This window comes from Lissotriton helveticus, chromosome 8 (assembly GCF_964261635.1).
Source record: "Lissotriton helveticus chromosome 8, aLisHel1.1, whole genome shotgun sequence".
Classification (NCBI taxonomy): Eukaryota; Metazoa; Chordata; class Amphibia; order Caudata; family Salamandridae; genus Lissotriton; species Lissotriton helveticus.
The window spans coordinates 286098208-286112664 of NC_136069.1; the positions used below are offsets into that span (position 1 = coordinate 286098208).

At 44.9% G+C, this 14457-nt stretch overlaps 1 protein-coding gene across 1 annotated transcript in view; it reads left to right on the forward strand.

The window, feature by feature from the left end:
• DDX10 (DEAD-box helicase 10) overlaps window positions 1-14457 on the forward strand; it is an 835384-nt gene that overhangs the window by 201409 nt on the left and 619518 nt on the right. The window lies entirely within an intron of this gene.

Consider the following 14457-nt stretch of genomic DNA (forward strand, 5'->3'; position numbering starts at 1 on the left):
TTCTTGTTTCTGATGGATATTTCTAACTACAGATTCCTCATCTTTAGATATTCTCCAGCGCGAGACTTTTACAGCAATACTTGTGCATGCTGCTACCCCATCCCACCCTTCAAATGACAGAGCGGGGACGCATATAATTGCCACCTCTGCCCACTGACATTAGTTCCTTTCTTTCCACATGTTCCGACAGAGATCCATAGCCCGCTTCCAATTTTTTAGGCTTTCCAGTGACCCCTAAACTAAGAAAATCCAGTGTGCTAGGAATCAATGTCTCATCATAAGACCTTCAAAGCATGCCGCAACTCCAGGAAACATCTGTGGGGCACTGATCCAAAGGAGGTGTGTCTGTGCTGCTTGGTCTCCGGGCACGACTCAAAGTTGTACATCAAGAGTGACCTCATGGACCCTGAGTGTGCCCTAAGGTAATCCGGGACTGAGAAGAAAAGCTGTAGATTGCAGAACACCAGAACTTCAGGATGAGGGCGCGATCACGATCCCCGAGGGATCAACTTGCCGATCCAGGTCCTCCAGTATGTCAAAGTCCGAACATAATCACCAGAAGACGAACTGGGAATTGGCCCTATTATGCTGCTTTTTTAAGGCTGACAATACATCACGATCGAGAGATGGGTCCTTTAAATCGTTCCCTGCAGCTGTTTCTTTCTGCTCTGCGGAATTTTCCCCCCCACATCAGAGTGAATCTCAGAGAATAACCTGCCCATTCTGTTGCAAAAGATGCCAGTTTTACTCTCCAAAGAAGCAATAGAGAGGGCTCTAGACTTGAAAATGGGGGCAGGTTGCAAGTCTTTATATTTCCTTGTGACGAAGAATGATGGAGGCATTTGGCCCATCTTAGATTTTCATCCTCTGAATTCCTTCCTGTGTGGAGGACAGATACAGAATGCTTATGCTGGCCCAGGTTCTGTCTGCCCTGGAACAGAGTGACGGGATGGTGTCCTTGGACCTGCAGTATTGCGTACTTTCATATACCCGTCCTGCAGTCTCACAGACGCAACCTGCCTCTCAAGTATCCTATGCTTCCCTACAGCCTCACCAGTGAACCCTAGGTGATCAGAAAAGGGATGGCGATCATTGCTGCTCATCTTTTGGAGCTCGGGGATAGCAGTTTTTCGCTAGTTTGATGACCTAGCTTGCCAAAGTCAGTGGTAGACCACCTCCAGACGATGGTGGACCTTGCAATCTTGTTGGGATTCACTATGAGCAAGCCAAAGCAGCACTTAACTCTTTCTCAGAGGCTTCCTTTAATTGGTGCTGCCTTGAATATGGTACAGTTCTAGGCCTTATCTCCATTGCAACGATTGCAGGATATTCGGGCTAGCATCCTGGTGTTTCAGCCTCTGTCCTGGATCTCGATGAGAGCAGCTCCTAGGCTTTATGGTCTTTCAATCTCCTGCATCCTCTTTGTCAACTATGCCAGGTGGCATATTCAGGCTTTGCAATGGAATCTGAAGTTCCGGTGGGCCCAGCACAGAGGAAACCTGGAGATGCAATTCGAATTCCGGAGAAAACTGCACACGATCCTCAGTGATGGCTGCTCGATCGCATTTGGACTGGTGACAAAGCCCTCTCTCTTCTACATAACATAACATGTGTATTGTAAAGCGCATGTTGACCCTTGGGTATCTTGCCGCTGAATAACAGATGTTTCTTGTTACCCAACTCAATGGTACTGGCTTAATGAGTCTTCAACACCTGACTTAGTGGCAGCTCTGCCGCCTAATTTTTCTGCCATCCATGCTAACCGCCCAGATAATATAAGGGGGGGTGGTGTTGCCTTCCTTTTTAAAAACACTCTAAAGACGGAAACATTATGCTCAGAATGTATTGAAGGTGTAGATGTCCTGGGCGTAAAATTCTGCTCCCCCACGGATTGTGTGGTTTTCTCTTAGTATACCGCCCACCGAGCACAACAGCCAAGTTCATGGAACCGTTCCTGAAGGTGGTCCAGGACCTCCGTACTCGTTATGAAGGACTCGTGGTGCTGGGTGACTTTAATTTCCACTGGGAAATGACCCCGAAGGACAGCCAGGCAAAACAACTTGATGAAGTTTTAACTGTTCTGGGACTTACACAGATGGTAGAGGAGCCAACACATCAGAAAGGCCATACCTTGGATCTGGTTTGGTCCTCCCGCCCACTGTTGGCACCCCCGGTGATCTCCCCGTGTCCCTGGTCTGACCACTACCTGATTGAAGGCCATTTTCCACTCCTGCTAGGACAGCGGGAAGTGAAATCAGAGTGGAAACAGCTGCGTAGTTGGAAGCTGGTTAAAGTTGATGTCTTAATAACCACTCTATTACAAGCCGCATACCCCTCGTCGTCGGTGGACGATGTGGACACTGAAAGTGCTGCCTTGGAGTCCTTACTTAAAGAAGCCATCGAGGTAGTTACCCCTGCTCATAAAATTAGATTGAGAGACAAGGGCAAAGCCGCAGAATGGTTTAATAAAGATCTTAGGGAACTAAAACAAGTCCTCCGTCAATGTGAAAGAGCTTGGCGTAAGTCCCGCTCGCCCAGTGCACGGGAAGCTTACACTCTGCAGCTTGCGTCATATAAAAAAGCTATCCGTTTGAGGAAGGCCGATTTCTACGAAACTGCCATCCAAGAGGCAGTCAACCCCCAGAAAGAAGTTTTTAGGGTCTTAAATGATTTACGGACAGTCAAAGAGCCAAAGCCCACCTTTAATTCAAAGGACTGCCAATACTTTCAAGACTTCTTTATGAATAAAATTATGAATTTGGTAACAGAAATCAGTCAGACCCCAAACCTTCCTTGCTTTATTGAACCCTCCCTAACCTCCGCTAGGCCAATTATGAATAACCTATCGGTGCTGCCAGCCCTCACCAAGGAATCCCTAGCGATTATATTGAACCGGGTGAAATCTGGTTCACCAGCAGACCCCTGTCCGCCTCAGATTTTTAAGCTGGGGTGGCCCGGGTTGGATGACAAAGTACTCACCCTGCTTAATCATTCCTTGGAGACGGGACATGTGCCCTCTAACTTCAAAGAGGCAAGAGTGATTCCTTTACTTAAAAAACCCGGTGCCGACCCCAAACATGTTAAACATTTTAGGCCAATTTCCCAGCTTCGTTTCCTCGCCAAGATTCTGGAGCAGCATGTGCTGCACTCCCTCACCCATTTCCTGGAAAGCAATCACCTCCTTGAGCCCAATCAGGCGGGTTTCAGAGCTCACCACAGCACGGAATTGGTAATGCTGTCCGTGCTGGATGACCTGAGACTCAAGGCTGATAAAAAAAACTCCCTGTGCCCTGGTCCTCCTGGACTTATCCGCGGCATTTGATACCGTTAATCATTGCCAACTTCTATCGCGGATAAGGGACCAGGGGATTCAGGGATTGTAGAGTTTATAACTATGCTGACGATACACAAATCCTGATTCAGATTGATGACTCGGCTACGGCTCACTTGAGAATGCAAAACATACTCAAGTTTACAATCAGCTGGATGTCGGATAACTCGCTAAAAATAAATCCAGACAAAACTGAAGTCCTGGCAATTACGACAGCTGCCAATCCATGGAATGATCAGTTCTGGCCGGCCGAATTAGGGCCACTTCCAGAACTAGCACTGGCAGTAAAAAGCCTTGGCATCAAAGTTGATGCCCTGCTATCCATGACACAGCAGGTATCATCAGTGGTGGGCACCTGTGTTAGCTTGTTATGCCAGTTGCGGAAACTCTCCCCACTGCTGTCCTTTTCCACGCTTAGGCTGGCGGTCTCCGCTCTGATCCTGGCACGGTTGGACTATGGAAACTCCTTATACCATGGCCTCCCAAAAAACCTCCTGGCCAGACTCCAGGTGGTAATGAACGATGCGGCCAGGCTTATTTTTAACAAACCTAGGCATACTCGAGCCACGCCTTTACTCCGCAGCCTACACTGGTTGCCAATCACTCAAAGAATAAAATTCAAAAGCCTCTGCATTGCGCATAAGGCAATCTACGGTTCAGCCCCCAAATACATTAAGGAACGGCTCATTAAGTACATGCCAAGTAGGACCCTCCGGTCTGCTGTGGCATGTAACCTGATATGCCCTCGGTCTAATTTTGCATCCAAGGGCGGCAGAGCCTTTTCTAGCACTGTCCCCTTGGCATGGAACCACCTCCCAGCAGAACTCAGGAAGGAAACTAACCTGCTAGTGTTTAGGAAGAAGCTGAAGACTGTGCTTTTTGAGGAGGCGTGGGGGCCCCTGTGATTTGGCAGTCTTGCCTACCTGTGTTGTGTGTCCGCTGATAGCGCTTAGATACCTCGGGGTGGTATAGCGCTTTATAAGCCAATAATAACATAACATAACATTTTATTGACCTCCGATGGATGAAAGGCTGAGTGGACCCCCCGGGATTTGAACCTGTGACCATGAGGTCGAACACAGACCCCTGCAGTGGATGCATTAGTCCACTGAGTCACCCTTAAGTGAACATGGGGACAGCTGCGTGACTGCTAGGGTTGGGTGATCATCTGCTTGATTTGGAGTTCAGGTGACTGTGGTTTCCAATGTAAATCCAGCACTATATTAAACTTCTGGAGTTGCTGACCTTTCGTTGGGCATTTAACCCCTTCGATGCTTGTAACGGAACCGTTCCGTCATCAGTCATGGCTGAGCTGTGCTGATGACAGAACGGTTCCGTCACGACCGCACCCTGTTCTGGAATGTCCAGCACAGGGGCGGAATCGGCGCCGCACGGAAGCGGTTAAGGCCTTCCTGATGTCTATCAAGGGGAAGCTGGTGCAGATTCTCACGTGCAAAATAACCACCATGTGGTACTGTAACAAGTAGAGCGGAGTGGGGCTATAGGTCCTGTTCCAAGAGGCTCTGCGACTCTGGAGTTGGTTTAAGCAGATCACCTGGTTGGGATCCATGAATAAATGTTAAGAGCATGGTTACTCGAAGTGAGTGTCCTGGTGCTATACGGAGAGTAGGAAAAAGAGAGGCTAAAGTGTAAAAAGCCACGTCTTAGGCTTCTTTTCTTCACCTTCATTTTAACGTAATTCTATTGGGAGCCTGAGGTCCTAGAAGTGAGAAGGATCTGCCCCCCTGATTTGGGAAGGCGGACCCTAGGAGTTGCGGCCAAGTGGCCACAAGATAAGCGTGAGGGTCTCTTAACTGAATAGTGGCGTATCCTGAATGACAGATAAGCTGGACCAGAGTGGTTCCTTGCTCTGTGCATTAGGAGAAGGGTCTTAAATAAGATCCGCTTGTTCACAGTGAGCCAATCCAGATCTCTCAAATGTGGCAAGACTTGCTTGGTATAGTAAATTAGTCACCTAGCGAGCAGCCGCTTTGCAAAGGCAGACATCTCCACCACCATGTTTGGTGGGCCATGAATGTCTCCTGTGGCCTGAGGTGGTGCAGGGCATTTTCTGGTAGAGAGGAAAACCATTGTTAGAAATTTTTCGAAACTATTGAGAATGCGCAGGGTCAAAGGTTTGTGTGTTGAGTTTCTGCGAAGACACTCGCCAGGGACTGCATTATGGCTGGAATGGAACAGAAAGTTCCTGTACACCTTCCCACCACTGCCTCGCCTGCCACAAGTTCTCTAAAAAACCAGGAATGTCTGGGCCCAAGTCACCTTTGTGGCTCCAGTGAGAATCTTAAAATTGAATGGTAATTCCTGGAATCCAGTGGATTTAGTTCAGGCTGTTTCAGAATTGTTTGACACTAACATTTTATTAGTCTAGGACTTTATTGGCCTTTTGTGATTTATTGATAAGTTTGGTCTTTTATCACCTGTGCCACTTTTAAAATAACTCCAGTGGTCTAGGATCCTCAGGTGATGCAGTGGTTCCTAGGTCAGTGGTTGTATTTAGGTCGAACTTATCTATTTACAACCAGACCCTTTTGCTTAAGAAAATGTGTTATGTTAAATGAGTCTCTTATTACTACACGACCCTATGCGATAATAGGTTTGTCAATTTATTTGCTCTGATAGTAGTCATACCATGGTATTTATGCAGTCATACTTTATGAGATCCTGTTTATATGTCTGTTTTACCCCGGCTGAGTGGGAATGCAGCAAAATCACAATTAACAAGCACAGAGTCAAAGCCACATTTCAGTTAGTGTCAATAATAGTGAAGGCTAGACAATATATGCTTAATTAACTGGGCTACAGCCCTGAAATGCTACACATCCCGATGAGGATTCTTGGAGAGAACTACTCTTGTGTAGGTATTAACTAGTTTGAAAGGTACAGTGAAGTGCATATATAATCCAGAAAATACTTTCAAAAGAAAGATGGCTTCAACACTAGCTCTAATAAGTATTCCTCCTGTATTGATGAAACGCTTGTGTAGCCAGGTGGTGGTGTGAAAAGAACAGAGCAATGGTAGAAAGAAGCTTATGACACCAGTCTATCCATTGGCTTGTAATTTGACTGGCGATTTTATTTCAGTGGGGCACTGTTTTCAACTTTTTATTTTGGCATAATGCCACATCCATTACAATAACTAGCTGTGTATTACACTTAGGTGTAGCATGCGTAAGTTATCATAAAATGTTTACTTTTTTTTAATTCTCATTTCACACCTACTACTTGACTTTGCCCCTTTCAATCATTGCTGATTTCTTTGAGCAAATAATTTTTCCTCAAAGAATTTCACCGAATTCCTTGCTGTCTTCATGGGAGCATTTTCACCTCCAGGGCAGCGTGGCTTGCCTCCAAGCTGGAGCCAGTGGTCTCCCTACAGATCTCAGTGAGAAACTTCAGGTTTGGGAAGACCCTACCCGTTGAAATAATTCATGATTAATCAGAATCATGCCCGAAGAGGTGTTTATGAACTATTTTTCCACCACTTATTGACTCAATTTTGGGCTGTGGATATGATGTTGATTCACCTTAGATCATAGGGAGTCTTTCTCATTTCAAGCCCAGTCATCTTCGAATTAATCAGCTTCTAACCAGCCATACCTGCAGATAGGGAAGCCTCCTGAACCCCAGAAATTCTCTGAGGGTCATTGACTCCCCAGCAGCCTCATTGCAGAATTGACAGAATTGTTTGTACTTGTATGCTTACTTTCGACATTACCTTTTGTCTGGCTTTCTACTCATTCTAATAGCTTTTGAGATGTCTGAACAGGGTTTCTAGTGAACACTGTGTATTTCTTGTCTTTAGGTCTCTCCTGCCAGACAGCGAAAGCTGTCTGTTTGCGAAAATACTTATTGTCAGTTTACAGTGGGATTAAAACCTGCTCATTAATTACCATTGGTTGGCTCTATTGCACACTTGTTTGTGCGCAAATCTGTCTTTAATTTTTGCTTATGGGGTATGCCAACATCTATGACCGGGAGCGGTGTAGTCCGGATATGGACTTTGGTGCTTCACGGCTGGAGCCATCACTTTTCTAATTAGAGGAACCCATGTAATAATGCTGAAACATTCTCATGAGAATGACAGACAGATTCTCGTTTCTATTCAACAATCTTTATTCATTCAATATATAAGCAGGAAAGAGTCATAAAACCTTTTTAAAAGAGATACAATGTTCAGAATAAAATACAGGTTAACAAATGTAAACTCATTATAGACCAGATGCCCTCTGCCTCATAACACTTTGAATATAAACAGCAGTACAGAAGCAAATCCTCACAGTTGACAATGACTGCAGAAATGCAAAGGCAGCTCTATTATATAAGATATTAGCCTGTTTGAAAAAAGGTAAAAGATGCACCTTTCTCAGTGATGCATAATATTTACCAAAAAAATCAAGTGAACTGTACACAATATAAATCTAAGTAGCAAGAACCTATGGCGCCGGTTGCTAACCCGTGTTAAATATGGCTCTATACTGTTGTTTGTGCAAATCTCAGCAAATGCCTGGGCAGCTTGCTTCTCAGCATCCCCCCGCACTCTCGCCTCTGTGCATTTAGCTAAAAACTTGTTTTTTAAGGTGCTTAAAAAACTAGCCTTCATGCTACCAAGAGAGGTAAAATGATGATCCAGGCCCAGGGTAAAACAGGTGTTATGAATGTACCTGAGCCAGGGGATTTTTAAGCATTGATCTAGATTCAGGCAGTCTGTGAGAACCACCTAGTTAAGAGGTTTGACTCCTTGTCTATATCCTTAACTACAGAAGGAGGGGTTGCATCTTAATAACATCACTAATAAACCCTAGCCCAATCTCAGAATGGCAGATTAAAGAGCTAGCCGATTTGGGGACAGCCAATAATCTCTTGATAATGCTGTTCTCAATCCTTTCCAGCCCCACCTGGTCTCTCTGGCCCCAAACCCCTGACCCATAGCTAGCAATTGTGCAGCATTTGGCTTTATAAATGGCAGTGACCTCCCTAATGGGCTCATTACCTAGCCTCAACAGCTTTTGAGAAGGCTGCGGCTCTACTATTTTTCAGTGGGCCCCGGGTGAGCTTCTTATGAAATGGGATTCCAAAATAAGAAAACGTAGGCATGGTACTTCCTTTATTGTTATTGACTATGAAAACAGTACCTTCCTTCTTCCTCGCACCAAAAACCATAACATGGGTTTTAGCCTGATGAACCTTTAGATCCAAACTCATCAAAAAGTTACAAAGTGTTCAGGCAAGCGCTGCAAACTGGTTGCTGTCCTGGCTGTTAGGACTGTGTTGTCGGCGTAATTCAAAGTATGGACGCTATGATCACTTCTACATGGACAGTCCACACTGAGCTCAAAGAGTTATTCTTCCAGGCCCTTTACTTACAGCGAGAAGAGGAAAGGGGCCTGGACACAGCCCTAGCAAACACCTCTGACTCAGTTGAAAGCTGCAGTTGTCCCGTTCCCTCCCCCCCCCCAACCCCCCCTCCCCACCGCCTACCTCCATAACCTCGAACCGTACCTCAAACTGGTTGTTACTTCATTCTGGATTTCTCTTAGGGATGTTCTGGTTTACCCCCATGCCTGACATAATGCGCCACAACTTTATTCTATTTACGGAGTCGAAAGTGGGGCTCGGATCCATAAATGATAACTAAAACTTGCCCCTCTTAGCCACAGTGTATTTGCTTATTAAGAGATAACGATTGAGGGACTGCTCCACTGTCCCCAAGCCAGGGCGGAAACCAAATAGAACCTCAGAGATCATATTGCGCTCACAAGCCCAAGTTGAGGGGCCACCCCTGCAAACTACATCGAGGGCTCCCCTCTGCACTCAGTCAGGAGCTCTCAGACCAGGGTACTGTGCTAAGGGGGACTCCTGGAGCATGCCCCCCTGCTCACTGGGCTACTGGGGCCTTGGTTTAGCCACTGCCCAGGAGTACCACCACAAATCTGCCTTTTATGACACTAATGCAATTATCAATGTCCTTATGCAAAGACCTGACCAATTCCACCTTGGTTAGGTCAAAAACAGTATTATAGATGTTCATCAGTAACATTCGCATTGTTAGATATTGTAATCCAAGTGCGCAAAACTAAGACCATGTAACCTGGGCAGGGAACATGATGGAAATAAGGGTGATGAGACCTCCTTTGGCCCTGCCCATAGCACCTGGGATTGCTGGTGAGAAATAAGTGGGATACCCATCAATTGATACAGGATCAGTTAACCATGTCTCTTGCAGGCAAATGACTGTGTAACGTTTGATTATTTGCGCCAGTCTTGTTTGCTCACTTCCTCGCCAGGCCTACCACGTTACACGAAGCTATCATTAAAGACTTGGCTGAGCTGTTTCCAGGGTCCTCCTGAGGATAGGACTATCAATGCTGGTAGAGGGGTTTGATGGGCCTGTGCAAGCCTAGCCAACCCATTCCTGCCCTGCATATTGTTAGGGCCAGAGGTGGAGGCATCGGCGTGAAGTCAATCCAGGGTGTCCAGCTGTAAGATGGGTGCAAATTTATTTTTAAGTGGAGACAGAATGACAAAAAGTCGTAGGAGCAGGCATCAGACTAGCCGTAGTCTGTAAAATTAGCCTTGCGTAAGTCGGTAGGACTGGTAAAGCTAAGCCTGGCCAAAATATCTTTAGCCATCCTTCTGTCTTTAAAGTCGATGACAATGCAATTGTTGTTATCAGGCTTCAGGATGTTTCCCACCCATGAGAGTCTGTGGACAAGGTTGATCTGGCTGTGAAGTAACTCTTGACTGCCTGTGAACCGCTTTAACCAATTGGTCATGGTCTTCCCGTGGAGGGTAGATGTAGCGTGGGGAGCTTAGGTGGCGGGACCCCAAAGTACACTCAGATCTATTGCTCCCTGGGCTGCAGGACACTTTGTTTTGCACCTGGGTCTGCCACCCCCTGCAAGAGTGCCTTGCACGCCACACCCCTTTCTCAGCAGGTTGATGCTCCATAAGGACACCACTCAGTATTCTCAAAGTTTCTTTGACCTTCTCTAGGCAGGCCAGAATCGATGCTTTATAGAAATATTTGATGGGCACATTTGAGAAAAGGTGTCATGAGAAAATTTAGCAGCTAAGCATATAAGTCATAAGTACAAAGAATTCAGTACCGTTCTAAATTAAATCTGCCATAGGTTTGCTTTTTAAAGTGGGGGATAGAGGGTTTCTCCTGCTAGCAAAAGCCACACACTAATATAGGGCTTTATACAAAGTATTTCATACATTCTGTGGAAACACAAGGATTCTCAGGGTTTGGACCAATAGAAAATACCCTAAGTGAAATATTCTACTGCAGAATACATTAGAGGATTGTCCCTGGATATTGAGAATCAACCATTCTCGCGTCTTAGCTGAACAGTTCAGCTGATACATTGTTTTAACAAAAACCTAGGACAGTGAGAACCCTCCTTGATTCAGTACGAGGAAATTTCAGTGAGAACACTTTCTGCTTACTCTAGCGAAAACTAGACAAGTTTTATTTAGAACCGGAATCATCAGCAGTTATCCCAGGATATATTGTGGCGTGGAGTCAAAATGGAGGACAGCGTAAACCGATTCTAATGTTAGCATAAGCTCATATCATAAGGCTCTTTATATTAACAAAACATTGACTCTCACACACTTGTGCTTGTTTATTTGTCAGCTTGTGTGGGCTTCCTCTTCTCCATACCTTCCTCTTCTTGTGTTTGTACCTCCCCTGGAGTAAGGCCTAATTGTTTTTGTCAGTCTACAGCTCACTTTTTGGACACAGCTTTTTGAGTTTGTATTGCTTGTGTTCTTCACCTGTCTCCCTTGTGTACTTTTGTTCCCTCCCCTGCTGTGCTCTGTATTAGTCTTTCTTCCCCTTTTGCTTCTCCCTGCCAACCTGTGTGTTGTGCCTACCCTTGTGTGCTACTGCCCTTGTGTGCTACTACCCTTGTTGCTTCCTCACCCGTATGCTTCTCCCCCGCTCCTCTCTCTAGCCCATGTGCTTCTCTCCTTCCCTGCCGTGCTCCAAGTTCCCCTCTTTTGCCTGTGGTGCTTTCCCCATATTGCTCCCCACCCACTCCCTCCCAATTGCTACTACACCCTCACCACCCCTTATTTCTTCATGCCTCTCACCCCAGTGTTATTTCCTTCCCTTCGTTTGTTTCTCTTCCCCTCACCTGTGCCTGGGGGAAAAATAGAAAAATGATTTCCCCTTTTTTTTTTTAAGATAAAGTCAAATAAAGTGCGTGCATCATTTTGTAGGAGCGATGTGTGGTGCATGCACATACAAAATGATGCAGCAGGGTCATAATATTTTTTTCCTGTTTAGCCATGCTGTATAGAATCGTGAGACATTTTGGCTTTGCCAATGATTGTTCTTTTTTTTTTATAAATAGCATTTTTATTAACATCGGATGCAAGACATTCGTTTTGCAAGTTACATTTTACCCAATAACCACCCAATAAGTATTCACACAAAACAATAAAATCCATATATTACAAGGCAAAACAAATTCCCATTCAACCTTATATACGAGTGAAACATATCTTACCTTTTTTGCATTTACAACACTGCATCGTTATGTGAGGACAGTTCCTAGATGCCACTGGGTGCCTCTCATATACAATTTGGCATTCACTACCTCACCACTCTCATTTATGTTTTATTTTCCACACTCCTTGCCTTTGAAATCCCGCTTACAGCGTTCACACCAGACCCTTCCCTGTACTCCTACAAAATTCTGGTTTTAATTATTTTAAAAACTGCGATGTGCTCTCGCTGTGCTGGGTCAAATATAAAAAGTTATGAAATATTGATTATTTCATACACAATATTTGTCCTGAATTTTAAAATTGTTCATTCTGCTGATTAATTGAAGTCTATCTCTCACGGGTCCTTGAATATACATGTGACGTCCATTGTGCTTGAAGCACACTGTGCTTGGGGGAAAAATCTGTCTTTCAACCACTGTATTTATTTTAGTGTTACAGTTCTTCCCCAGAGCCATTATCATCGTCATCATCCTTCCCTTCACCCATCTCCTTGCCCTCTTCGTTTAGTCCGCCTCTTCCTGTCACTGGTAGGTCTTTAAATATCCTTCTATCTTCCTATTCCCAGCTACATTTCGAGATAGCAATTTCCTTTTTGTCAAAAGGTCACTCAAAAACTTTTTGAATACCTCCTCCAGTCTCCCACTGCATAAACAGATCAGATCAGATGGTCTTTGTGAAAATGTTGAAGAGGGGGTCAGAGATTCCATTGTTATTATATGGTTATTGAAAAGAAGAAATTAAATAAAAGAAAGAAAGTTGGTCTCTTTTATCAGTGTTGGAAATCTGGAACTCTTTTGTCATTCAAGGGAATATTCCCCATATATGAATGTGGCAACAAAATCAAACATGAAATGATTAGTATAAAACATTTAATGTGTTCTCATGTGTACTCACTGAGGCTAGTTTCTTTTTAGAGTTACCAATTTGGCAGCTATTTCCTCAGATATCTGACCACAGCAAATGGTTCATAGTCTTTTGTATTTTCTTGGACAAAAATTAGTAGTCCAGTTTCACTGTGTGTGCGTTAATCCTCAATCACAAATCACTCCTGAATGAAGGGTGTACCGGAACATGGTTTCCCTAGGACACAGCATCCTCTGCTTCAGGTGGAGATCTCACCCACTGCCCTAGATACGAAGTGAGTAACCTCACCGTTCATGAAAACTCCACTAGGATCCTTCCTCAGGAAGATCACAGAAGACCATATTGTTAGCGATGTGCTCACCACCTTCCATGTACCGACTGGCACCCACAGCTGACAACCATGGGTTTAATGTTGTGATGGCCACACACTCTGACCTTGACACACAGTAAGGCACAACAGCCGCTAAATGTCAGTGAAGCACCTCCAGTGTAACCCACACCATCAGTTTCATTAAGCGCCAACATTTAATCTCAGTACATGTCCCGCACGCCACTCATTACTGTTCTGGTGTTGTGCAAGAGACTGCAACCTTTGGCCCAGTATCTGCATAGAGGTCCAGTGGTTTTTCTTCTAAGCTTTTATACATCCTTGAGACCCCTGAAAAGAACACCATGCAAGGGGGTAGAAATGCATATTTCTGCTTAACAAAACTAGCTGTTCACCTAAAAGACCACAGTGGTGTAACTAACTGCTGGGCTCAGAACACTCCGTGCTTAATGCCTCCAAAGCTCCCAACAGAATGGCAAGATGCTTATAAGTTAAGAAATGCAGCACACCATAAAACTAATGCAGTCCCTTCTGTCTCCGGATACCTGAAGGAGGTGTTGGAATGACAGTTCATGGTGTACCCTCTCTACTCCACCCCTTCTCTGTAGACTTTCCAGAACAAAGGGATGCTGGGACTCTCCAGACCCAGGGGATGCTGGGACTCTCCAGACCCAGGTGATGCAAGCCAAGGGCATGCTGGGACACTCCAGAGCCTTGGGATGCTGGAACTCTCCAGACCCCTTGGATGCTGTAGAACACATCGACTCCACCAGTGTCGCCAGTCATGCTCTCCATCACTTACTGTGGGCCAGTGCAGAATTACAGCTGCTTACATTGCCCTTACTGATGCAGCTTTAGAAGCCACTGGCAGCATGGTATATGGCCTCTCATTGACCCCAAAGAGCACAATATCAGGGGATAAGGTCGGTACAGAGAGAAGCAGAATATGGTGACAGGCCACCATGTCAATCTTTATTTTTTTTTATTTGAGGGGATAACCCTGAGGGAGGAGGCAAAGGGTGAGGAAAGGAATCATGAGTTGGGCTTCCTAATGACTTCTCCCACTCTGCACGGGTGGTCCATAGGATCAATTATGGGAGGGAAAAGGGTCTTCAGATTGCAAGCCACAACATAAAATTGTAGATTGATAGCTATTATTTATTAGTTTTTTACACCTTGGCTCCAAGTGGTATCACAAAATTAATGTGACATCTCTACTAACCTCATGTGGAAGGCGTTCTAATACTAACCGCTATCCATCTATAATTTTATCTGCTCCTTGAATCTTCATAGTTCTGTGTATTGGGCCAAGTGACGTATATGTTTTTAACTGATTGCTGTACCTGTGTAAAGAAATGCACAATGGGCAGATAGTTCCTCATTATATAGTTCCTAT